The following is a 25782-nucleotide window of genomic DNA, read 5'->3' as shown; positions in this document are numbered from 1 at the left end:
TTATATAGCATACAATGAGACCCCAAAACTCGGGGCAGCCGGCATCGTGTGCATGACTAGCATTCGTTAGTGTAGTGAAGGTGAGCCATAAACTTAACAGGTCTGTGGTATCTGCAGCTGGCAAATTCTCGAGGAAGATAAAGGCGTTCGGAAATGTTTTGCTCGGAAAGACTAAGTGCAACCAATTCTAAGCTCCGACTACGAAGAAGTGTTCCTTCAATGCAAATCTCTCGTAACAGCCAAGGCGTATCGTTTGTACAGGATTCTGATACGCATCATCTGGCATCGGAATGTTTTTGAAATTAAACTTTGTAACGGCAGTTATAAGCGCTCTCTTTTTGAGAGCCAGCCGAAACAGTGATTCTGCGTCTTTATTCACAAATGCGTCGTCCACTTACTGATCCGGCATTTCTTCGACATATTTCCTTCAACACTTTGTCTTCGTTACTGCTGAGACATGGCCTTTCTTTAGATAAAAAAATTGCTTCGAAAGGAGCTCTCGGTAAACGCCTACCCTTTAAAGCAGTACAAAATTCAGACGCTGAAAGATGTGGAGAGATCGTTGCTTCTCATTCTCCCAAATTCAACAGTGTTTTGAGATAATGCGCTGAAGGGTGTGCGCTAACTTTGGTGAATCGTGAGCATAGTATGTGCTAAACCAACGAAACTTGACCCTTCACCCTGCGCTTCTACGGCACCTACTTAAACGCGCCCGGCCTTTTCTTTCTCTTTACTGCGCAAAGACACCACGTCTGGCCACGATTTCTCTTCGAACCCTTGATCTTTTTCGCTCAACGACGGTTCTCAAGGAAACAGTGTGTGAAAAAACCCCAACGAGCAGAGAAAAGACGCATCGAGCTATTGATCACGTCGGGCTAGCAGCTCGGTGGGATTTCTGCTCTACCGACCGCAGTATTGCGAAACAGAGGGGAGCGGCTTTGGCCCGAGAATTACTTCGACCTCACTTCTCCCAAGGCACGTTATGGTGAGCTCTATCCATAAAGGCCTAGCGCAATCTTTGCTCTTGCACAATTTTCTATGTTGACCGTGTCGACACTCCTGAAATGTCGAAACGCATAGTGCATCGACACTACGTCTGCAACGTGCCAACTGAACCGTGCAGTTGGTGTCCATAAAGGTAATGTTAACTTCAATTAGAGCCCTTTTTCGCCGTTGTAATCCTCGCAAGGTTTCCATAGGGCATTGATTGATTGATTGATTGATTGATTGATTGATTGATTGATTGACTGGCTGACTGATTGATTGATTGATTGAAGTGATTGATTGACTGGCTGACTGATTGATTGATTGATTGATTGATTCATTCATTGGTTGATTGATTGATTGATTGATTGATTGATTGATTGATTGATTGATTGATGGATTGATTGATTGATTGATTGATTGATTCTGCCTCACCCGCCGACTGGCTCTCCGATTCTGGTGTAACAGCTGTGATTGAGTTTTATTTCCCGACCAGTTCTCTCGCTCGCCAATATAGCGTGCACTCGAAAACGTTCATCGCTGCACACGCACTTAGAAGGCTACATAAAGTTGCACTTGCGGTGGTAGCGGGCCGACACGTAAGGGCTCAGCACTGGGAGGTATTCAGTGTGCATATTTCTGAATGCCTGCACCGTAAACGTTAACTATCCAATGAAATATGCTCTCACGAGAAACATCGCGTAGATGAGAGATGGGAAAGAGAGGTTTGCTTTATTCGTTTTTTTTTTCCATGAGTCAAAGCAGCGGTACTGGACAAAAAAGCGCGCCCAACTGCAAGGCTTCGGAGTAATTGGGCCACTTCGGGTTGTTTAACTTTCACCGAAATCTCAGCGATGGAGTGGATTTTGCTTTCCACCTCCATCGAAATGCGTTCGCTACGGCGGTAATCCGGGTCACCAACTCGCACTCAGTAGCCGAGCACCATACCTATTGCGCCATCGCGGCAAGGAAAAAGCAATGAGGATAAAATGAGCCGAGGAAGGAGAGGTTGAGCGGTGGGAGCAAAGTGTGCAAGGCCGATTACCCGCCGGGTTTGTGAGCCCAAAGCAGCCATCCAGGGGTTTCGGCCTAAGCTGCGCGGCCCATGCCGGGAGAGCGCCCTAACCAAACGAACTTACCTTCACAACTACGCAAGTAGCGTCAGTGTACCGTACGCACCGCTGGTTTCGGGGAGCTTAACCAGTCTTGTTTAACGGTGCGCCGTTAATGGATTGTTGGTTTGTTCGTAGCAGTGTTGTTCTTAGAGTACTAATGGGGAGAACGACGTCATTTGTCTACCCAAGTACTGACTACCACGAACAATTTTTTAAGAGTTTATTTTTTTTTGTCTCTCGTGCTAATTTTGTACCTGCATGCAATGTCCGTACAAGTATGTCAGTGTAAGCGGCCTAACCACTGCAGCAGTTGATAGGAAAAGCAAATTAGAGGGGTTGAGATTTAGAACAACACTGCCTGGGAAATTGTCAACGACGAAATTTACCTTAGTATACTAACGCAGTAATGGGAGCTGGGGTTGAAATGGCCAGCAGTAAAGAGACGATCTCTAGTTGATTGTGTTGTAAAGATAAAAGAACGCAACACTCAGCTCAGTCGCGAGCTATTCCTTTTCATGTCAGTGTGTTCGTTCCGCGTGCAGCATGCAAATGAGAGAGATCACACAAAGTTCACTCGAAAGCAAACGTTTCCTACTGACAAAAGGAAATCTGAGAAGGATTTTCAAGAACATTCGCAGTATCAAATTCCCCTTCAAATTTTATTTTTGGCTAAGCGCTTGCACGCAGACTCCATTTTGGATGGACGCAAATACTTAAACCAGGTTAATATTGTGCTTTTAGTATTTTCGCGTTTAGCGGAGTATGTAGCGTAATCCTATGTTGCTGAACTTTGAGGATCTACAGCAGTAGCTTGGTGGGGTATTCTTTTTTTTTTTTTCGAAATAAACGGAGTCTGTGTCATGGTGTGTCACACCCGAAAACTCACTCCTCGTCTTGGCTGGCCAAACAAAATGTAACAAGGGGGAATCTGAACCATAAGAGATTTGTAGGAGGCCGGTAGACAAAGAAATTTTGAAGGGAGGGGGGGTTGGCGGAGATAGCACCGCTGTCTCTGACACTTCCCACCCGAAGGGTAACCAAAACTTTGGGGAGTATCTTTTGCATGCCATAGCGTTTCGACTCCCTTATTTATAATCACAGTAGGTGTCCGGGATGTTTCTGATGTACACAGCAGTCTTGGGATTGATCAAGTTTGGCAATTCCGTAGCCTGTTCTTAATCTTAACGATCCCCCCTTCCCCCCCCCCCCCCCCCCCCCTATTTTTTCCTTCTCTCCTTCTGTCCAACAGCACTAAGGGGAGAAGAACACATCAGCAACAAAATTCTTTCAGCATTATGACTAAACACCGTTTGCTTAACGACGTAGAAGGTCACACGGGCATCGCGAGCTACAGGTGGAAACTGCATAGCGTTTTCCAGTAAACCACCTGCCCCTTTTTCCTTCAGGCAACGTACACAGAGTGGAGCTGCGTCAAAATATTTATTCTCTCCCTCGCAGCCCACAAAGGAATGCCGGAACTTGCCAAGCATTTCTGTGCGTCGCCGTAAACTGTTTCCTGTGCACCTGTAGGCCTTCATGAACGGCACTCTGACTCACACACACACACACTGTCTATTTCAGGCACAACTGCAAGCGTTGTTCCTAACCGGATGCTTACAGCACGTAGGTGCTGTACAACCTTTTCTGCACAATCTGCCACCTCTTCACGAGCTTGACTTGACGTGTCATTTCGTGGCAGTTTGCACCGAATGCAATTAGGACTGGAGGTTTAAAGTAAAAACGTGGGATGGCCGGTTTTAAGTTTTAACCATGGCACGGTGAGACCTCCTCACCCCACTTCCTTATTTTTTTTTTTTGTGAGAGACCACGAATAAGGAAAACAATGATGACTAAATTATTATTACTGAGCTGGTTTAATAAGTTCTTGTTAGCTAGAAAATTTGTACCTTTTGTGCAGCAAGGAACTTTTTATATCACTATGACTTACCGTCTAGACATAAAGACAAAGGGTTAACTTTGCACGGTTCCCAGTAGCAGAAGCTGCGAAGGTTCCAGACGCGTTGCTCGCCGTTGCACATTTTGCACTTCGTAGCCCTTCTTTCACTCAGCAGTTATAGCAGATATTTCCTTAGTAGTCAGCTTGCTAGCACTGGGGGGGGGGGGGGGGGGGGGAGGGGGGGGGGGGGTAGAACGGTGATTTTATTTGCTTTCAAGATGTCACTTGAACGGGCCAGAACGATTTATACTAAAGTGCATAAGAAGAAACCTAGAGGCCCTTATAATAATGGCAAAAGGCTATATACCCTTCCGCGTTCATGAACACGCCAGAGGCAATCGCAGCACAGCTACTGCAAGCACAAAACTTACGCAGCAAACGCCGATGCAACATAGGCGGTACCGTTTCTGAGCTCTAGCTGTGGAGATGATGTGTTCAAGCGCATTTTATTTTCCAGAATTTTATTAGGAATTTGCTTCTTTTTGAACGATACCAGAAAAATGACGGCATTGTAGCCTTCTGAATAGGGCTCAGTCGCAAAGTTTTTCTTGTTTACCAAGATTTCTTAAAGGGGCTCGGAAAGGGGCTGCAATAAAGTTGCGGTATGCCTAGGATGTTAAAGCAGGACGCTTCACGAATACTGTTCAGGAAGAATTTTTTTAACGCGCTTTGTAGAAGTTCAGTTATCTGTAGTCAAAATTTGAATTTCATCGTCTGCGCGCCTTTCTCCCTCCTCTCGCCATTTTTGGCACGCTGGCAAGTCGGCGCTCCTCCGCCGGCCCCACCTCCAGTGGACAAAGCTCCCCCCCCCCCAATAGCTGCGCGGCTTATTGGTTGCGGCTGTGGTAAGTGCCGACGTCTGAAAAAAATCTAACCAATAGCCATCTCTGAACTTGTATACGCAGGTGCGAGCGACGGAGGAGATGAAAAAGTCGCCGGGAAAGGCTCGTCAAGTCACTTTCTCTCTCTTTATGCCCTTCCTCTCCTCCTCTACCTAATCTTCTTCCTATTGGCCCGCCGGCAGTGGTGGTGGTGACAACTCACCAGTCACAGGCCCCTACATCTTTACTTTACTTTTCCCTTAACCTTTTACTACTACTACTACTACTACTACTACTACACTACTACTACTGCTGCTACTACTACTACTACTACTACTACTACTACTACTACTACTACTACTATTACTACTACTACTACTACTACTACTACTCACCAAGTTTCGCACCTGATTGTGGGTTTTCTGCTTCGTGTAGGAGTGTATTATTTGCCTCAGGGGTTCATGACAACACAATGCCGTGGTTGAGCAAGTTTATGTGCTGCCCTCGGAAGGAGTTTCAGAGCCCCTTTAGAGAGCACTTCCAACAACCCATTTTTTAAATATTTTTTTATTACGCATACGAAATCCTTTATGTTTGACTAATGTTTCGTTAACTTCAAGACCGCGGCTAGGTATGTAACAAAGAACCAACTAGCAAAAATGAAAAAACTGTTGAATTTGAGGCCTAACTTTGGCTAACGATATGTAGCACACCATCATCAGAAGTAGTTAGCAATTAGCGGGAAGCTTTGGGACGACAAGAGAACGATGCTGGGCAGGCCACGTGTAATCAAAAGGGGAACATAACGAATTGGTCGTGAGTGTTAGTGGCAGGCGAAGGGGGCAAAAAGCACCAGGCCTCCAGCCTTGCGGGAGTTTTTAATGAGGTGAACATGCCTTGAGCGCCAAGCAGCCTGTTCTTTATAAAGCAGCTCGACCTTATTAGATGCCTGTGATGCACGAAAGGTCGGGACGCGAGTTAATTAACGCAAGCGCAATTACTTTAAACACACGATCTTCAGGGAAACGAAGAAATTTAGCATCGATGCCCAGCTTAGGGGAAGAAGCTTATGCCCAAATGTGGGCAGCGGTTGAAAACAAAGCCCTTCCCATAAGAATAACTAGTTAACAATCGTTAGTGTCCACCAAAGCGGCGCTCGGGGCGATTTAGTTTTAACCGTTGTTTATCGCCTAACGTCTTGCGCTATGCGTCATGTAGCTCAGAAATTTTATTTAGACTTTCTTTTGCGCCGTGTCATGCGTGTCACTGTTTCCACACGCCTGGTCTAGAATATTAAACAAAACCGTAATACTTGCTGGCATGCCAGTAGCACTTCTGCGGTGGTGACTTAACTCCTTTTGTCCTCTAGAGTAACAAAAGCGGGAAGAAACTATGAGAGGCGCTGAAAGCTTAGTCCTGCTCTTTTCTGGTGCTATATTCGACACTCCGCCTTATTGCCAGAAAGAATATCAATTATCACGTTTTCTCTTTTACTTTTTTCGCCTTTACGCTCAGCCACACTTCTGTACTACCCTCTAGTCTTCGGCGCCCTTGCCTATACACTAGCAGTTCACAACTGCTCCTGCTTATTTTGCCGTGCCTGCACTAGTATGTCACAATTGCTTATTTTGCCGAGCTGCCGCGTCATGCCTTGCGTGTCTATGCGTCGCAGGTGTCTTTGAGCAAAGAAGCAATGTCGTTGCGTAACACGCGAGTCCTCTGGCAAGTGTCGCATTCCCCATTTGCGCTCGGACTCCCGACGCCCAGTTACATACGTCAGTAGACCTGCAGGCATGCCTCTTCGCAAGCTGCGTTATCATAATGTCACGCGTAAGCCTTAAAAGGGCCAGTGAAGAAAATTCTATCAAATCATTCTTACCAATAAAAAAATGCTTCTCGGGCTCTTTCCGGCTATTCTGACGCTAGTCCGGCAGCAAATTGCAGATTTATCACCGAGAAACTTGGATTCTTTCCCCAAATCCCAAAATCTTTTCCCCAGTCGACTCAAACACGTAATATCTTTACAGATAAGGACATGGTGCCACCGCTTTGTAGTTAGTGGCTGTATAAGGTGGCCTGAGGGATCCAAGCTCATAAATGGCCGTCAACGCATGCATTTCATTTCAGAAATCAGCCATTTATGGTGACACCTGTATTTCGTTTATTAGTCTTTTCTGAAGCTTACAACAGCATCGTTTTTAATGAGTGGTCTCTTTGTTATTATAACTCTACACCCTGTCGATACGGGTCAACTTCCATCTGCCCTCAGCGTCGCTTTAGGATGGTGGACTGAAGCATTGAAGTCGATGTGAGTTATAGGAGCTCAAAGTGAATTTGTTGAGTTCTCAGAAACTCCTAATTGAAACACAAAAAGCCGTAGCGCCGGTGGGTATCAGGCTGTCTTTTTTTTCTGTTTATCGTAATGACGGTGTTCGCGTCATTACTATAGTTTTCATTTGTTTCTTGCGGTAGTACGTCTTTGTGATTGCTAAGACCCATCCAAGAGTCTGCGCTTCCATAGGCATGCTTTTATTGGTATGTACCGTCTGTTGCAAAACTGTACAGTCCACTGCGCCGTTCATCCGAACAGCGCGTTGAACTCTAAGCTTTTTCACTCGACTGGGCGGTACATTAGTTCAATAGAGTTCCTTCCGTTTTTTCCGCATATTCTGTCTGCTGTAATACTCTGCTGGATCAAGAAAGGAACAGTTGTTTTATTCTTTTCAGATTACCTTTATTAAACTCGAATTCAAAGAAAAATTAGCGCAAACAGTTATGCAAGGGCGGGAAAAATGTGAGAAAGCACTTGATTCACCTGATTACTTTTTATATTCTGGTTTTTTGTCAGGCTGTCAATGAAGAGCGTCTGCTCTCAGTGTCGTTCTATCCCGCACAATGGGGTCACAGATCTGTAGAATTAATCGACTAACACCGATAATAAAAAAAGTTCTCCAAATCACATAAAACAAACACGAACTCTCGTAATTACGACCTAGAAACCATATTAAATTTTTGAAAAAGTGCAGGATAATAGATACAGAAAAGATTCTCTGCGCAGGCATCTTGCAGTTGCTTATGTAAACAAAAGCTTTGCGCCTTACTTTTCTTCTACTCCTGTGTATGTGCCTCCGCGTGAGCTCTTTCTTCATCGACACTATGTCAGAAAGTGCGCATTTTCTCAAGTTAACGTGGTATCATAATACGGTCGTTTACGCCGCTGAGGCCTGCAACATCGCTGAAACCAGTTATGCTGATATGTCAACACCCAAGGCCCCCTCCAGAGTGAATTATGTGCTTGTGTCACCTCCTAAGTTATTCTGCCTCTTGTGTCCTTGAAAACAAGGTTTGGAGTATGTGTTAAGCTCGACCTTCCGACCGTTTCCTCGTCTTCAAGTGACAAAACACTATCTTTCCTCTTTACTTATTGCTGAAGCCAGACAATTATTTGCGCAAGAACTTAAAAGATACCATTACTTACCAGGAATATAAAATGACGCTCAAGAGAATGAACAGAAGAGGCTATTTGTCCTAATGAAAACATATTACAGTCTAGATCAGCTGTTGAAGATTAGAGCTTCTTACACAGCTATAATAGGTAGCCGCAGATTAGACTGATGCTCATGTACTGTACGCGAACGCAATAGTAATGCTTGGGCCACAAAGTGACGCCTTGGCTGGCGTGTCATTAGAACGAACCAATCGGCGCTTCATGAAAAGCGTGTTTAGTATAGCCGTCCACATGAATACGCTATAGCAAATTTCCGTTTAAGTTATTCTCAGTGTTACACCTACCTTCGAACTGGCCTCCAGTTGAGTTTCAGGGCCGTGGTGCAGAGGCCCACTGTGTGGCCCATATCTGGAGAGTGCGAGCTTTCTTTTTGGATGTAATTAGGCTTGCAGGACGACGAGCGGGGAAAGGGGGGGGGGGGGGGGGTTGGCATCTCACACCCCGACGCCGTTGACTGGACTATTATTTTGTTTAGTTTTCCTAGAAAGGTGTCGCCGCCCCTCCACCGCCCTCCCCCCCATCCCCCCTCACCCCCTCACCCCTTCCCCCCCTCCCTCCCACTGCTCGCCGGTTGTCCGGCAGTTAGCCTACAGCAAGGAGCGAACTCCTTGCAACGTCATGTTGTTGCCGAAATGAGGAGCCAACACGCCGACGCTCTTAGGATGAGAGGGGCTTGAACTGTAGCTGTTCGACTGCGCACCGCTGTATGAAAGAAAGGCGCCCCTGAGATGGACATCAAAAAGGGACCTCTGCCACATGTGCGCGGGAGGCCTTTGCTGCGTATTGTTTCTGTTGCTTATGTGTTTTTCTTGCTTGCATCGTGTGCTATAACCACGTGCGGAAGTGCCTGACGGCTTCGGGGAATGCACTCGGTAATCGCGACCTGACAAGCTATGGGGCACCGGAGTACCATTGGTCCCTTCAATATAAAATAAATTCTCCGATTGGCTCTAAGAAGCTCATTTCTGAATGGTCACTAAAATATTTCCGCGGATGCTGGGTGCACTGATTTAAGGAATGTTCTTGGCGCCAAAAAAGGACTCGGAAGGGAAAATCACGGAAGTGTCCACTCGGCTCTTGGTGGAGAGTTTGAGGAGAGAGTGAACACAATAAAGGTTTGCACTGGCCACGTTCCGAAGAACAATGAGCCGTTTTGCATAGCGTGTTAGGTCAGTCAGGCTGAGCGAGTTTCGTAGGGACGTGCTCTAGCCTGGCGCTCCCGATCGTTCTGTATCATAGGAACCACCCTGGTGGAGGCGTAAAATCTTGTTTATACAAATTTGTCAATAGACACCTCATTCATTTGTCAATAGACACCTTTAGCATACCGTGTACCGTGTTACCGGTACCGGTACCGGAGTACCGGGAGTCTGCGCGTAGCCAATGCGCATGCGCAAATTGCCTTGACGACGCCAGATGGCGCCACATACCCGGCAGCTGAGCTCGCGCCCGCAGCGTCGGAACCGAGTTGCGCGTCTGTTTTCCCTCGCCGCTCCGAACGCCATTCGCCGAGAGGCGGTCACATGATTTTCGTGACGTCGTGTGTTCTACACTCCGCGGAGAAGCTGACTTCACAGGTGCAGCGCCGAGCGAGCCCTTGTCGGCTCGACGCCTCATGTGAGCCCGCGCTGTCGGCTACATTCATTTGTTTTCCGTGCACACCTGTGGCGTCAGGTTTGGTGTTCTGAAGTGGCAGTGACGGACGCACTCGTCAGGTATGACTGGGTGCAGTGCGCCAAACTGCAGCAATCGCACGGGAAACGGCAAAGCGTTTTACGCAGTGCCACGTGGAAGGTCGGCGGCCGAAGTGCGCCGGCGCCTCAAGTGGCTCTTGAGAATGAACCTCACCTGTATGCGGCTGTGAAAGGCTTACAGTATTGATAAATAAATAAAAATTTCTAACATGTTCCAAGATCTACCAGTGCCATCACAACCAACATTTGCCTGTTTCGACAGCGAAATCAGAATTGCATTGGTAAAAACATTTTTCATGTGTCGACATTTGTTTACCTTGAACAAATCACTAGTTTTTTTTCTAACTTACACACATTATCAAATAAGGAACAGGACACGAAAATCTTGTTTGTCTATATCTTTCACTTAGTGTCCTTTTATGGATATTAGTTTGAGCCTATACCTGTCCCTCGAAGCAGTATTTGTAGCATACCACTGCATTAAAATTGTACAGAATGTACAGTCTGCATCTGCAACTTTTTGGCCCTTCACTAGGGCAGGCTCTGCTTACTCTACTGCTGCTTCGAGCCTTCTGTAGTGATGGTTCGAGGTGAAATATAAGGGACAATGAATGTTCAAGAAGCAAATTTCATGCAAAGTTTTGCTACATTTCGATGCCAGTCTCACCTGGATAAACATTTAATTTGCCTATGCAACCGCTGCGGTGGCTTAGTGGTTATAGCTCTCGGCTGCTGACCCGAATGACGCGGGTTCGATCGCGGCCGCGGCTGTCGAATTTCGATGCAGCCGAAATTCTAGAGGCCATGTACTGTTCCCTGTCATAGCCTGAGTCACTTTGGGCAGTTAAACCCCCCTAAACCATTTGTCTGCCTATGCTATAAAGTATTGTTCTCAGTAAAAATGCCCTTAAAAACCATCTGACAAGGATTAAGTGAGAGATGTGACGATAGGATAGGCAAAAATCGCATGTAAACAAGTGTCGCAAATCTTTATGCCGCGAATGATTTCAGCTAGAAGACAGCAAATCAGCCTATAACCTCGGCTTTAAAAAAATCCAGGAGTCGCGAAATGTTTTTATACTGCGAACTAAGTCGAATCTACGAAGAAGGAGTACAAAAATGCAAAGCGGAACATTAAATTAGTTTTTCCGAGCAATAAGGATGAAGCAGGCAGGAAAACCTACCACAGTAATCAACAACTATTACAATTTAATAACTAATGTGAAACGATTGTGCTTTTCGATAAAAAATGAGTAAAGTTTAATAATATCTACGTGTAAGAGTACTTTCAAGGTCCTTTAAAGATCCGCCCTATCACTGCATTTAGCAACGGGGTACATTTTGTGAAATGTGTTGGGCAAGCAATTGAGTGTTAATTTTTTCGTTATGTCACACTCGCCTCGTTCAATGCATTGGCGTTGTTTTAGTCTGCTTGCCTACAACAAGTTGCACAATTATTTTAATGTGTGGTTCTAGAGAGATGCGTTTTCGTATTTTTCGCGCATAACTCGTACAGAACACGCGGCGGTGCTAGTTGTGAAAAAAGCAATTCATGGCTATACTCTTTTTGTTCTTAAGACGTGCACGCAGGAAGACAGGATGGGACAGACGCTGTCTCATCCGGAACGGGACTGCTTGTTCTTATGAAATTACTGGTTCCAGAAAGAAAAAAAAACTCGCAGGCCGTTTCCAGTCTTTTTTCGTCAGTTTATCATGATTACGATTTGCTGTTAACCTTTGGTGATTTTTTTTTTCGTGCTGTATGCACACCCTCGGCAAATCACAGATTAGTTTTCAGCGTTACGTTTAGAAACTTGCCATTAAGTCAATCTATTTAAAATAGAAAAAAAAAAGCCCAAGCGCCCTACACAGCGAGCTACGCAGCCCCTGTACGTACGAGAAGTGGCTTTCCCGCACAGCTTGGAACATGATGGCGGACCTTCGCGCATATACAGGAACTCTAGAACCAAGTAGCGCGTGCTGACCGCCGGTGGGCAGGCTTCCGGCACTCCGCTAACGGTAGCGGTAATACGGTATCCTAAATGTGTCTAATGGGACGCTACAGCGCACTGTTGATGAATTTGACTGTAACTGTTTTAGCTTGCGTTAACCGGTAACAGGATCGGATCCAGGTAATAGTATACATGCTTATTCTGTCTTACTTTTAAACCTGGTTGCCCCAGTGTTTGGGACATGAATACATCAGAGCTGTGGTGTGTCCTTTGGATGCTTTCTCCCGCCTCCGCCCCTTCAAATCGCTGACAATGGCGGCGATGAGCGCGTTATGCTATACGACCATACCTCATTAATATGGACGCTGTTGTTCCCGAGTAACAGTGTCCATAAAGGGAGTCGTCCGTTATCACGACTCATTAAGGAAATCGAAAAGAAAAAATAAACCACTTTTGTTTTGAGGACTGCTTCCCTAGATATTAATGGCGGGCAGTGGAATTCGAGCAATTCTGGAAGCTCTGGTAGCAATACTCAGGTCGTCATTATATTTAAACTTTTTCGGTGCAGGTTATGAGAACGTTTGCAGCGCCTAGTCGTCCATGACACACGTGATGCCGTCTCTAACGGAGCGTAAATACATTAAAAAAGTTTGATCCCCATAGAAATTGTCCATAACTCCAGTCATCCATGTTAACGGTGGTCGTGCTAACGGGATACAAACTACTTAAATACGGCTGCGATTTCAGTGCGTATCAGTCTGTGCGCTTTCATGTAGCAGATCCCTCGATACGCAAATGCATCAGTGATTAGACCAAGCGCTGAATTTCAAAGTGAAAAAAAAAAAATCCTCTGAAGTGCGGCTGGCTTTGATTCGGCATTTTACGAGCAAACAGCCGCACCTATGGCTGTGCATTCAAGGTTCGCAGGTAAACGACTACCAGTCTCCTGCTGTACAAACGTTCGAAAGCCGGTTAGCACTTCGCAGTTCTGCGCAGTCTTGAGGTCATAAAGTTGTGTGCAGTTTCACAGCGAAACTCTTAATTTTGTTGCCCTCTGCTGAACACTTTTAGGACACTTCATGATCAATAACTGGGTCTCAGCCGCGAAAGAATTCCGATAAGCTTGCGCTTTCTCAATGGGGCAGTAGATGGCGCTAGCTGTTTCAGGTACAGTCAGGCCGGAATGAAACGCGAACACGCATATGTCATACATTTCTACTTTTCAGCGAAATATTCCTTTACAACCTATTTACGATTATGCCCTTCGGCAGACCCTTTATCCAGGCACATGAATCAGTCTAGCTACCTACTAAAGCTTAAAGTAGGCTGGTAAAATATTTTGTTTTCTTGACATGCGCTGTTCGCGTTTCATTCCGGCCTGACTGTACGTCGGTGTCCCGATCTGGCTCGCGGGCTAGAACGGAATGAGCGAGCTACACCACGGGTAAGGTTACCAACTTGCAGTGCTCCAGGCTGAAGCTCAGACAGCTTGCGTAAGCCGTTCTTGACTACCGTTTTATCTGTAGTGTATACTGTTCTGAGCGTCCATTACTAGCAGCTTTACCAGAGCTCACCATGGCTGATGTTATGTTGGTTACTTTGCGGCGCAAAAAAAACAGTCGATACTGCTGTGGAATGTGAAGGCAAGGTTTACGCAGGGATGGGGCTGAAAACGTCCAGCAGCGTGCGTGCGTGTGTGTGTGTGTGTGTGTGTGTGTGTGTGTGTGTGTGTGTGTGTGTGTGTGTGTGTGTGTGTGTGTGTGTGTGTGTGTGTGTGTGTGTGTGTGTGTGTGTGTGTGTGTGTGTGTGTGTGTGTGTGTGTGTGTGTGTGTGTGTGTGTGTGTGTGTGTGTGCGCGTGCGTGCGTGCGTGCGCAAGCCACGATGTCGGCTTGCGTCTTTGCCGCCCTCCTGTCAACGTCCGTCGTTGTCTCGGAATGCCACGTGCCGCTCTGGGAGCAGTTAGCTTTCCAGCTATCACTACATCTCGACGCGCTGTCTCTCTGCCTCCAGCTCATGTTCTTGACGTTGCACACTGTTTGCCCGCACGGCTGTTACTTACAACTTCTTTACATGCTAGTGTGCCTGTCAGTGTTTGAAACCCTTCGTTTTTCCTTCGCTTTGTAGCTTTCTCTCCTCCTATGTCTTCTCATGCTGCACATCCATTATGTCTTCTTTATCGATCTCTTCTTCATGTCCTCTTTACCCGGCAAGCACTGCATCTGTATCTCGCAGTTGTCAGTTCGTTAGTTATTTCCAGCATTATTGTTCTTTCTCTTTGTGTTCTATGTTTTCAAAGCAAATAATGTTACTAGGAGATGTCGTAGGCGCTCTGCAGTGGCGGTAAGCGCTCTGGAATACACCTTGAAGAAGACGGGAACATATGATGCTTCTTGGTAGCGCACCAATATGAGACGCAAGTGGAAGAAGAAAGGCGGTACCAGCTGTGTCTCGAGTTGGTGCGCGACCATAAAAGCACGAAGTCTCCATACCAACTCTCCCAGATTTTTGTTCTACTTGAAAGACGAGAAGATGTATGAGGCGAGAAGGGAGTAAGGGGAAAGCTAAGATGGTGGTGAGTACGCCAGTTCAGTGAGTGCACAGTGCTAATAAGAATGCAAGTCTGTATGACTTCCCCGATAAGGAGAGCATTGCGTACGGAGAAATGAGCCGAAAGTAGAAAGCATGCATTCGAAAGAATACACACAAGACTTATGCCCACACTAATCTTTGTGGATATGCATAATTTCCTGCTCCGACCCCACCCCTTGTGCTGCATGCTGTGTGAGGTGCTGCACGCGGCGGCTGGCGGCAGCAGTCGGTAGAACAAGCACTGCATATTGCTCGCTAGATTATACCGCACGGGAGAGGCCGCGCGTTGGAGGCGCTGGGAACCGTTACAGTGGAACAGAAAGAATAAGCAGCTTTTCATGCCAAGACTGCCAACTTGTCGGTCGCTCCCTCTGCATGCTGCAAGCGTGCAACAATATACTCTGCCCCCCTCCCCCTCCCTCCTTCCTCGAAGCAGCATTCGAGGTGAGAATGCTGCTATCGTGTTTTACAACGATATTCTCAATTTCTTTTTCATTCAAAACGTTAACAATTTTCTAGCTTCATATTCAGTCCAGCTCATGAATATTTACTGTGCGATGCAAATCCCATTTGCTTGAGATTTCAGGCAGGTATTTTTGTTTTTGATGTTCTTTTTTTTACCGAGTAACACCCTCTACATCCCTTCGTGTAATGCCTTACGTGCCTTACCGGCAGTGACCGCGCCATTACGCCTACAAAGAGGCATGACTATAAAATTAAACAAAATTACCTCAGCAAAGGTATTACTTTGTTTAGCCTGCCTGCTCTTCATTCGAACAGTACAGCTGCCTATGTACTGCATGCACAGCGCAGGAAAGGATTTATGGTTTCCTGTGCTGCCCGACGTCGTTTAATTTCCAAACCGAGGTCATCGAAAGAGGAAAGACCTTTGTCGAATAGAAAGGGGCAGCCAAAGAGCCAATTCGAAAAGAATAAAGAGAGGTGCGCGTTAGCTTGCTTTCAAAGCGTATTTTGGAACGATTGAAGTAAGGTATCGCTTGCCTAACTAGTGCGGAAGACCTCTTTGTCTTTTCTAATGCGTTCACGGGTCTAAACTTCTCTCTCTCGAACTCACTCCTCGCTTGACATTTATATAAAAGAAGCCAACATAGATATATGAAATTTCAGCATACTATCATCTTCGTGGCTTTGCGTATATTCGCTTGACAGTCCCTCTTTCACCCCGATTATTTACAATTATCGCGCCTCGTACGCTGGAGGTGCGGGGTCGATCCCCAATGCTGCCGAGCACCCGCTGATTCACCAAATATGGTGCAAGCTTTCCCCTGGCCTAGAGCGCCACTACTCTGGAGTGAACTGCTTGGAAAACGGATATTTGAACGAACTTTGCGCAAACAAAAAGCACCTTGTGTCATGGCGCTCTTCGGCCAAAGCTATACATACCCTTGGGCCACTAAAACTCATAATCATCGGAAAATTATCTGGAATGAGTAAATAAAAATTAACACTATATGATAGGTTTTTTCACTACCAAGAATATTGTTCATGAATAATCAATATGCAGACCCAGCCAGCCCCTATTTTAGCACTGCATCAAAAAAAAAAGAAGGCAAGAAAACACTGTTTTTGTTTTTGATCAACATGCCCACTTCTTCCACAGAAAAATAATAAAGGACTCTAACTTAAGCTGAGACGAAATCTTATGCGGTATGTGAAAGCACGCAACACAGAAAAACGACATTTCGGAAGCGCCAAAATTTCACGCGGACGCGGGGAGTCAGACCTACACCACACGGTATAGCCCGGCCCACCAGCCCTGCGGACTTCATTTCTAGTTCAACGGTACTTACTTCACTATCATTTTAAGCACAAACTAGCACGATCCGCCACCCTTGTCCACACAGAACTTTTTTTCTGTAAACGCCACGTCTGCAAGCCAAAGTTATTCTTCAAATCATCCGTTATGGAGAGCCATATGTTTTCAACCCAAGCGGAGAGACTATGGGCTCACGCAAACATCAGGATATAAACTACCCTTTCCGTACATGCGTTTTTACTGACCTCTCTATACTTGTATATTTAATAGAGAGGTATGAATAAATGTTTTGTTAGGTTTTGCTAAATTAGATGACTGTAAACTGTGATTGATCTTGAGAGTTCAAAACGTGGATCTATTAAAGTGCATCTGTGGGAAACGTTTTCTGTTTTTGTCAGTGCTAGCTTTGGATGCTTAATGGCCGCTTTGTTCAAGTGTGACTCGGCCTGTAGGGGTTTCCAGTGAACTCAAACTGAAAGCTAGCGCTCGTGGCGCCATAACACGTCAGGCTCATTTGGCACAGTACGTCAAAAAGTATTTTTAAATGAGAAAATGTTGGGTTTGTAGCACTGTGATTCGTAAAGAACCCTTGCAAGCTTTCATATAATAGACCACGGCAGGTTTCCACGGGAGCGCGCGCGCGCGTTCTTTTCGAGAAACCTGGAAAAAGGCTTAGAGGCGACGCTAATTGAGTTCTCTGAAAACCTCGCTGATTGTAGCAGAGAATCACTAATTTAGTTCCCCATGTCTCTCCGCTCTTACCGAATCTCTTCGAGCGCATTCCGTCATTTTTTACCAAATAACAAAATGAATAACCTCGCCCTTCGCTTGTCGATCCTGCATTCAAATTGGATAATTTGCTTGCGGACTCTATCATTGATTCGAAGAACGGCGTTCCGACGTCTGAATTCTAAGAGCATCGACGCCAAAATCGGTTACAAACAGAATCGCACACGTTTGGCGGAGTCTAATAGAGATAATATTTATTTACAACGCCCGATGTGGCGCCCTACGCACGAGAGCATGGTATGCGGCTAGGACAAATAATGTACTCCAGGACTCCGTATTGAGAAGGACGAATAGATAATAAATTAGTAAAGCCCGAAATCAATGCGAGGAGCTACTGCTTATCCCTGCTTTTCATTTCTACCGACTTCATACTCAGTTTCACTTGTGGCTACGTGACTCGCTGTAGTTTATTTTGCTATTCCAAGCAAGGTGCTAAAGATTGCAACGTAGCGTCTGATATCGTAGACATCACGCAGCTGACAGTACACGGACAGTAGATATATCTAAAAGTGACATTTAGCAAATAAGATGTTCAAACGCGCTTTCTCCGTACCTCGTTCGCCCCTGACCTCCAGCAAGAAAAAAAAACCGACCACCAAGTCATTAATATCCCTGGCTTGCACTTCTCGAGACGTTCAGACAAGCGCCATAAATAAAACAACGCCGTTGTTTTTTCTCAAGGCAACTAACTGTCCAGGGTCTGAAAGAGAAAAACGTGAAGAAACGAAGGCTGCGTTTTGTGAATTTCAACTTTAAGGCGCAAGTTACAGATAGGCCTTTCGGACAAAAGTATCCCCTTTCGCGACTCAAGCCAAGCTGACAAAGCGAGGCTCACTGGATGAGACAAAGACAGTCCTCCTGCAAGCAAAACTTGAAAGGAAAGAAGCAGCAGGAAAAGTTTAGAACATTCTGTTCGCACCGAAAGCCGCCGCTCAACAAGGAATAAAAATGTGAGAATAAGTGCCACGTAGCGGTTTGTCTTCTGACGGCGTCGTATACAGCCTCGCGATTGAGTTGCCTCATTCGTAGCTCCCTTGTGTGGGGCGAGGAAAACAGGCTTCCTTGAAAGGGTCCTTCGTTGTCCTCATGAAATACGAGGTGACAGGAAGACGATGCAGCAAATTAATGAACTGAACAGCGGCCGGCCGTCGGCGTAAACACGCTCGATTAAACGCGCGTACTTCAACGGCTGCGCATGTGCGCCGTATAGCGACAGTCACAACTTCAGCTTAAACAGCGTTGCAAATATGGACTTCCATTCAAGATTACATGACGGGAACATGCTTGTAACCCCGTGTCTACACTGGTCGCTCTTCCATGGCTGAAGGGGGCAAGAAGTACGGCTAACCACCAAAAGGGAGCCAAAAAATACTGAAATAAACTCATTGTTAAACCGAGCGGCAAGACAGGAAGACTGCCTTCCCGCGCTGTTTTACAATGAATCAGTACCAACTAGCCCAAATCGCTGCCTTAATACAAATAAAAGAGCAATACACAATACAGCTTACCAAGATGGCTAGCAGAGGGTAGGGCGAGGCACAACTGATCAACAATTCAAACGGTGAATGTTTTTGTCCAATGCGCTCAGGGGAATTCCACCAGTGAGGAATAGATTTCAATTACGTATGAGCTATAAGTCCACAATCGAAGTCTACTCCACACTGGGAGCTTTCGCTAAATACATTGGAAAAGCGTGATTGATGAAAAAAATATCTGGGAATATTTGACAGAGTTCCTTCTTTGTCAGTGCTATTAAGGTTCCGACGTCGTTCGATTGCCAGCAGACCTTGAACTCGAGCAAAAACCGACAGTCTTGCGTTACCAGCAGTCACAATATTATATTGAAATAAACAAAAACGAAGCGTCCCACCTCGTCGGTTTACGTTGACACGTCCAGAAACATTTTTACCCTAGGTATACACTAACCACTCTGTTGCACGACGTCTTTCAGGTCGGACACAGGAGTAGAGCACCGGACGCGTAATTCGGAGGTCGTGGGTTCGGATCCCACCGGCGTTATGTGGTTATTTTTTCTTCTGATTTTCTAATCAATTAGCTTTAAGCGATAACATATTCGGTAATTTTATAAATTAATAAACACCACAAAATAAATAAATAAAGTAAAAAAAATCCCCTGTGCCCCTTGGGTTCTGTGGCTGTTGGCTTCTCTCATATTAATAACGAGCCCCTCATTCCCCTTTCCTTGTCTGCTTAATTGCTTAACGAGGGCCTCGGTTCTGGCAGCCTTGATGCCTTAGGAAGCATAAGAGGGTTCTCACACAGCGTCCACCCTCGCCGTTCGATGACGTTCTACGTCACATCAGCGGTAACTCAGGACGTGCCACGTCCGCCGCTTAAGAACGTGGGTGGCGCTGGTGAACACTCCCAAGTTCAGGTTATTTGTAAACATAAATACCCCCAAAAGCAGAAGGTTTGACAGCCGTCGCCGTAGCTCAGCGGTAGAGCACCGGACGCGTAATTCGGAGGTCGTGGGTTCGGATCCCACCGGCGTTATGTGGTTGTTTTTTCTTCTGCCAGATCTGCCTCTTTCAAGACACGTAACGACAAAAGGCCATTCATTTGGAAAGTTCAAGGCCACCATACTCCAATTTGGCTTCCAGACACATTACGACAGGGAAGCCTGTGAATCATATCTAATATTTAAATTTAACACCTTGTCTGCTGGAATTAATGAAAGCTCTAGCAAACTCTCCTGTCTTTCTGGCTAAATCTTTCTGCAATGTTTTGTTTGTTTGTTTTTCTTTTCCTTGTGAACTCTTTTGCATCGAAAATAATGTTTCTTAAATCTACTTTGATGACAGTTGCATAACGATTTGTTCTGTATTTAACACTTTCATTTCTAGTCGAGGTACTGACATTATTTTTGTTGTGGTTAAGCACAAATTATGTGACGCTCGTCTCTCATGCGTATTCATCGCATTATTATCGTTTTGTTGTTGCTGATCACGGCGTTTGGGTAAACTTTGTTTCTTAGGACATATTTTCACACTCTTCAACTGTATTATTTTGGGCACCTGTATTATCTCGCGTGCCATTTGTATTTATTCTAATATTGTTGTTTTGTTATTCTTAAGCGGTGTTCCCTGTAATGAAATTTGCCTTTTTGGTACACTTTCTAACACTCAGGGGCTGTCTTTATCTTAATTTGTGGGCTTTCACGCATTTCCCCACATATCCTCTGCTAAAAAATGCTACAAAAGTGACACAATCTTTTGTGTATTCTGTGTATTCTTCTCACCTCTGCGTGTGTGTATTTTTGTTCCCTTCGGCCATGGCAGTGTCATTTTCTGTCTTTATTTATACTTTTTTTTCCACTCCTGTAAAGAAGGAGCCTTTCCATGTGGTTCTCATGTGCGACCCTCATGGTGTTTTGCTTCCTTCGGCCATCGCAGTGCCATTTTTGTCTTTATTTATTCTTTTTTCTACTCCTGTAAAGAAGGAGCTTTCCATATGGTCTTCATATGCAAACTCATCTGGTCTTGGGGTCCACGTGCCACCGTGTGGAGACACTTACCTCAGCCGCAACCTGTGTGTCCTCGTGTTTTCTTCTGGAGTCGCGCGGGGCCACACAGGGGCGGCTAGAGGCGATACTTACGCACACAATTGGCAGGCACTTAAGTCCCTTCTTTTGTTAACCACCCCCACGCCTTTTTTTTTTCCCCCAACTAGTCGCGTGCCCGCCCGGGCCCACTTCACTCTTTCACCTCTTTCACGCGGCGCCTTTGCTGGCGCATCTTAGTGTTTGGGTTTCGTGTCTTGGCTGTGTTCCTCTTTCCCCTTTGATTTTTCCCATTTTTCTTTTTCAAGCCCTGTGTGTGCCATGTTCACTGCTATAAGAAGACCCTTCCATGCACTGTATGATAATTCTTGAAAAAGACTAGTCCCTGGTCGAAACGTTGAATAAATCTGTTAAGTTTTTCAATGTGATTTCCCCAACTTCTTATATTTTTACCCGTGGTGAATTCCATGGCGTAAAATTTCAACAACCGGTCATGTGACCAGCCTCGCTCACGATACTAGCGCCCCAGTCAAGTGAGCGATCACCCGCTGCAAGCGTTGGGGCAGCGCATATTGCCACAAAATTTGTAGGTCTTAGACTTGTCGGCGATTCCTCTGCGCGGGGACGCACAGGCAGTCACTCGAGGCAGGTCTTTGTATGAAAAGGTTCAATCTCACATCAGGGGGGCCGGTCGTCGTCGGGGCAGCGGGGTCAGGTGGTCCTCTGGCAGGGCTGGTCCAAGAGAGAGCTAGCCTTCGTGGTCGCGCCTTAAAAAGGCTTCCTCCTAGCCTCGCTCCCCCCCGCCCCGCCATTCGGGAGAAAGGGTTCGAGGCTACCCGCGGTGAGCGGCGCAAGATTTGACCTGCCCGCGAGCAGACCCTACATCTCCCCACCCCCCCCCCCCCTCAAACGTCCGTCCCGGGGTCCGCCAGTAGGCGTTCGATGACCTCCGGGTCCGGGTCGTTATCCATAGAGTCGTCGCAGGGGGGAGGGGTGCTCGCCGGGGGGCCGCTCACCGCTAGCTGGATGGGCTCCTCACGAGCCGCCTGGGGGAGCGAGGCGCCTGGCTCCACTGGGGGCCCTGCCGGCAGCGCCCTCCAAAGCTCCTCGGCCGCCGGGGACAGCAGGTCTGGGCGGCTGGACTGGAGGACGCGGAGGGCCGCCTCCTCCGGGCTGACCCTCTGCAGTGGCGCAGCGGGGAAAGGTGCTGCAGTCGCCGTTATGCCAGGTATGCAACGCACCGGCCTCATGGCGGAGCCGGTGCACGACAAGTGTGCCGCAAAGCGAGCACAGGCCGGCCCGCTCCTCGTCGTTGTACAAGCGGCCGATGGCTCCTGGACAGCCTGGGTTGCGGCTGCTCGGCGGCCGAAGCGCCGGCTGGGTGCTGAGGGGTGCCCTGCGCTTGATGATCCCTGGCGCCCTTGCGTTGGCCTGCACCACTGGGAGGTGCTCTCCAGTGGTTAGGCACGTGGTTTGGCTGGCGGTGGGGGCCACCGCGGCCGTGGAACCTGCGCTACTCGCGCGACTCCTGCCGCCAGCCGGATGGCGCGCCTTGATGGCGGCCACCGTTCGACGGTGGTCTGCCTTGCCTTCTGGAGTCCGAGCCACGGGCGTCGGTCCGCTGGAGCTTCCTAGAAGACATACTGAGAGGGCGACAGCATTGCGAGTGATTATTGATCGAGGGACACGGGTGCTACCTGGTCCTCAGGTTGTAGCGTCGGTTGCGAACCGCACCGCTACCTGCTCGTCCTCCCGGGGGTGAGATCGCCGCATCGCGCCGATTTTCCACCGCTTCGCAGTCATCGTCCTTGCGAAGGTGGAAAGCCTTCAAATCAGCGACATGCACCGGACCGGCGGTTTCGCCGTTTGTCAACAACCGCAGCTGGTAGATGAGCGGCGTAGTCCGTGCCGTAACTTCGTACGGCCCAGCCCACTTGTGCGCTAGCGACGCGGCGAAACCGCGCGCTGCGTTACTAAGTGGGTGCGTTCTCTTGAGTACTAAGTCGCCCGTGTTGAAAACGACGTGACGGCGACCTTTGTTGTACTGATCCGCCTGCTCCATGCGCGCGACATCGAGGTTTTCGCGGGCTGCTCGCTGCGCTGCCTCCAGGCGCTCCCGGAGCCTTGCCGCGTACTGCGAAAGCGGAGGGGGCGCAGGCCCCGCCGCGTCGAGTAGGGCATTCTCTAGCGGAAAAGCGATCTCTCTCCCAAAATTCAAGTAAGCGGGTGTAATACCCACTGACCTGTTCACGGTTGTCCTTGTAGCGAACGCCAGTTCGGACAGCCGCGCGTCCCAATCTCTGTGCTGCTCGGTCGTCGCGACCAGCATGCTCTTCAGATTTCGATTCACCCGCTCGGTTATGTTGCTCTGAGCGTGGTAGGGACTCGTTCTCCTGTGGCGGATTTGAAGCGCCCGACAAGAGTCTACAAAGACTTTGCTTGTGAAATAAGAAGCATTGTCTGTAATCAGGCCGGAAGGGAAACCGAAACGAGTGAAAGTCTCCAACAGTTTTTCCCAAATTCGTTCCGACACAAGCTTCCTAAGGGGGAAAACCTCAACCCACTTGGAATAGTGGTCCGTTATTACCAGGATGAATTGGTTTCCGCGCGCGGACCGAGGGAGGGGTCCCATGATATCGCACGCGACCACTTGCCACGGGTAGTTGCTAGCTACCGCCTTCATCATGCCAGCGGGCTTGCCCGCCCGAGGCTTGGCTACCTGGCATACCGGGCAGGTACGGGCGTATCCCAGCACATCCTTTCTCATGCCTGGCCAGGTCGCGACACGGCATAACTTGTCGTAAGTCTTACTGCCGCTGCCATGACCTGCCAGCGCTGAGTCATGGAAGTACTGCAGGAACCGTTTCCGCAACCTTCTCGGGGCCACAACTCGGAAAGGGGATGCTATCGCCTCTTCCTCGTCAAGTTGGGGAATATAGCGGAGCAGCAAGCCATCATCGCCCAGCAGATACGCGTCGTACTTGCCCTCAGCGTTCCCGGTGCAAGCTGCGCTGCTCGCAAGCTTCTTCAGCACCCGCTGGCAAAGACCGTCTGCTTTCTGGGCCTCGATCAGCTCTTCTCTACTGACCGCTACTCCCCAAGACAGATTTCTTTCTGCCTCGCTCCTAGGCAGGCGAGCGGTCGCCGCCACGAGCTGCTGTGTTTCCCTTCCGTCACAGCACCGTGCGGGACCTTCATCCGTCTCCTCTTTCTCCAAACCGGGCGCGACACTCCCGTCCGCCCTCTCCTCCTCTCCAACAGCGGTGACGCCGCTTTTTACAAAGCTGGGCTGCGCCTCTGAAGCGCTTCCGCCAGCATTCCACGGTGCGCGCGATAAAGCATCGGCCACCTTGTTCAAGCTGCCCCGGCGGTACTCGATGGCGTACGCGTAACGTTGCAACGTCAGCGCCCATCTCGCGAGTCTGCCTGCGGGGTTCTTGAGCCTCTTTAACCAAGACAATGCATGATGATCTGTCTGCACGGTGAAGACCGCTCCGGCTAGGTACATGTCGAACTTCGACAATGCGAACATGATCGCCAGGCATTCCTTTTCGGTCACGGAGTAATTCCGCTCCGCCGGTGTGAGCGTGCGACTAGCGAACGCGACAGGGCGCAGTTTGCCCTCGTGTTCCTGTAACAAAACAGCTCCAACACCCTAGTCACTAGCGTCTGTCTGCAAGACAAACTGCTTGTTCAGGTCGGGGAGGCGCAGACTAGCGGTATTCGCTATCGCGCGAGCCAAGGCAACAAATGCGTCACTCTGTTCCTTGCCCCAGACCCACTTCGAGCCTTTACGCAACAGCAGGTTCAGCGGCCTTGCAAGCTCCGAACAGCGCGGGATGAATTGCCTGTAGAACGCAACCATCCCCAAAAACCTCTGCAAGCCTTTTACATCCATGGGGCAGGGGTAGTTCAGAATTGCCTGCAATTTGTCATCATTCGGTCTCAGTGTGCCATCATCCACGACAAAGCCCAAGAGGTTCACTCTCTTCGATGCCAACTGCACTTTCTTTGGATTAATGGTTAGACCGGCACGTCTCATTCTATCGAGAACGGAATTCAGGTGAATGAGGTGCTCCTCGAACGACTGTGAGAATATCACAACGTCGTCGAGGTACGCCATGGCGTAGTTGAACCTTGCATCGCCCAGCACAATGTCCATCAGTCGCATGAACGTGCTCGGGGCGTTAGACAAACCAAACGGGAGTCGAGTAAATTCGAAGAGCCCGCGGTGGCAGGTGAATGCGGTTTTCTCAATGTCACCTTCGGCCACCTCAATCTGCAGGTACCCTCTGCTTGCATCTAGGACTGTGAAGAACCTCGCGTTCCCTAACGCGTACATCACAGCCTCGATCGACTGAAAAGGGTACGCAACCGTAGGCGTCAGTGAGTTGAGCTTACGATAATCAACACACAGCCTGACCGATCCATCTTTCTTCGGTGCTAGAACCACTGGTGACGCCCAGGGACTTTGTGAGGGTCTCACCGCACCGGTGTCAATCATCTCGTCAAGGGCACAGTCGAGAAGCTGCCTGTTATGCGCACTTAACGGCCTCGGGTTACACCTGAAAGGGCGCGTATCACCCGTCTGAATCTCGTGCTGAAGCAGGTCGGTTCTGCCCGGTTTCTCCGTGAAGCAATCCGAAAACGGGAGTAAAGTTTCCGCGAGCCTTCGGCGCTGACTACTGGGTCCTGAGAAAGACGCAATAATCGCTTCTAACGGGCCACCGTCTCTCAGCATCTCGAGGGAGCTCCCCTGCCTTTCTGTCGCACAGGTGTGGACACCCACCTTTTGTGCAGGACAGCCGGGCAAGGATGCGCTTTCGAAGGGAATGAGGGGGGCGAGCTGGCTGTAACGATAGCCATTCTCCCCCATGTCGAGCACAATGCCTTCGCTCGAGAGAAAATCCCTTCCCAGAATTACTGGTATCGACAAGCCAGGCAGATAGACGAAGCGATGTCTCCGCTTTCTGCCGTCAAAGCGCATCGTAAGACGCACTGCTCCCTTTGCCTTTGCCGCCCCAGCTGCTAAGCTCAACGGGGTTTCGGCCGGTCTGACACGGATGTTACCTATC

This window comes from Amblyomma mixtum, chromosome 2, assembly GCF_055824585.1.
Source record: "Amblyomma mixtum isolate Tamu chromosome 2, ASM5582458v1, whole genome shotgun sequence".
NCBI lineage: Eukaryota > Metazoa > Arthropoda > Arachnida > Ixodida > Ixodidae > Amblyomma > Amblyomma mixtum.
The sequence above is the reverse complement of the archived record's forward strand: the minus strand, read 5'-3'. Positions refer to the sequence as shown.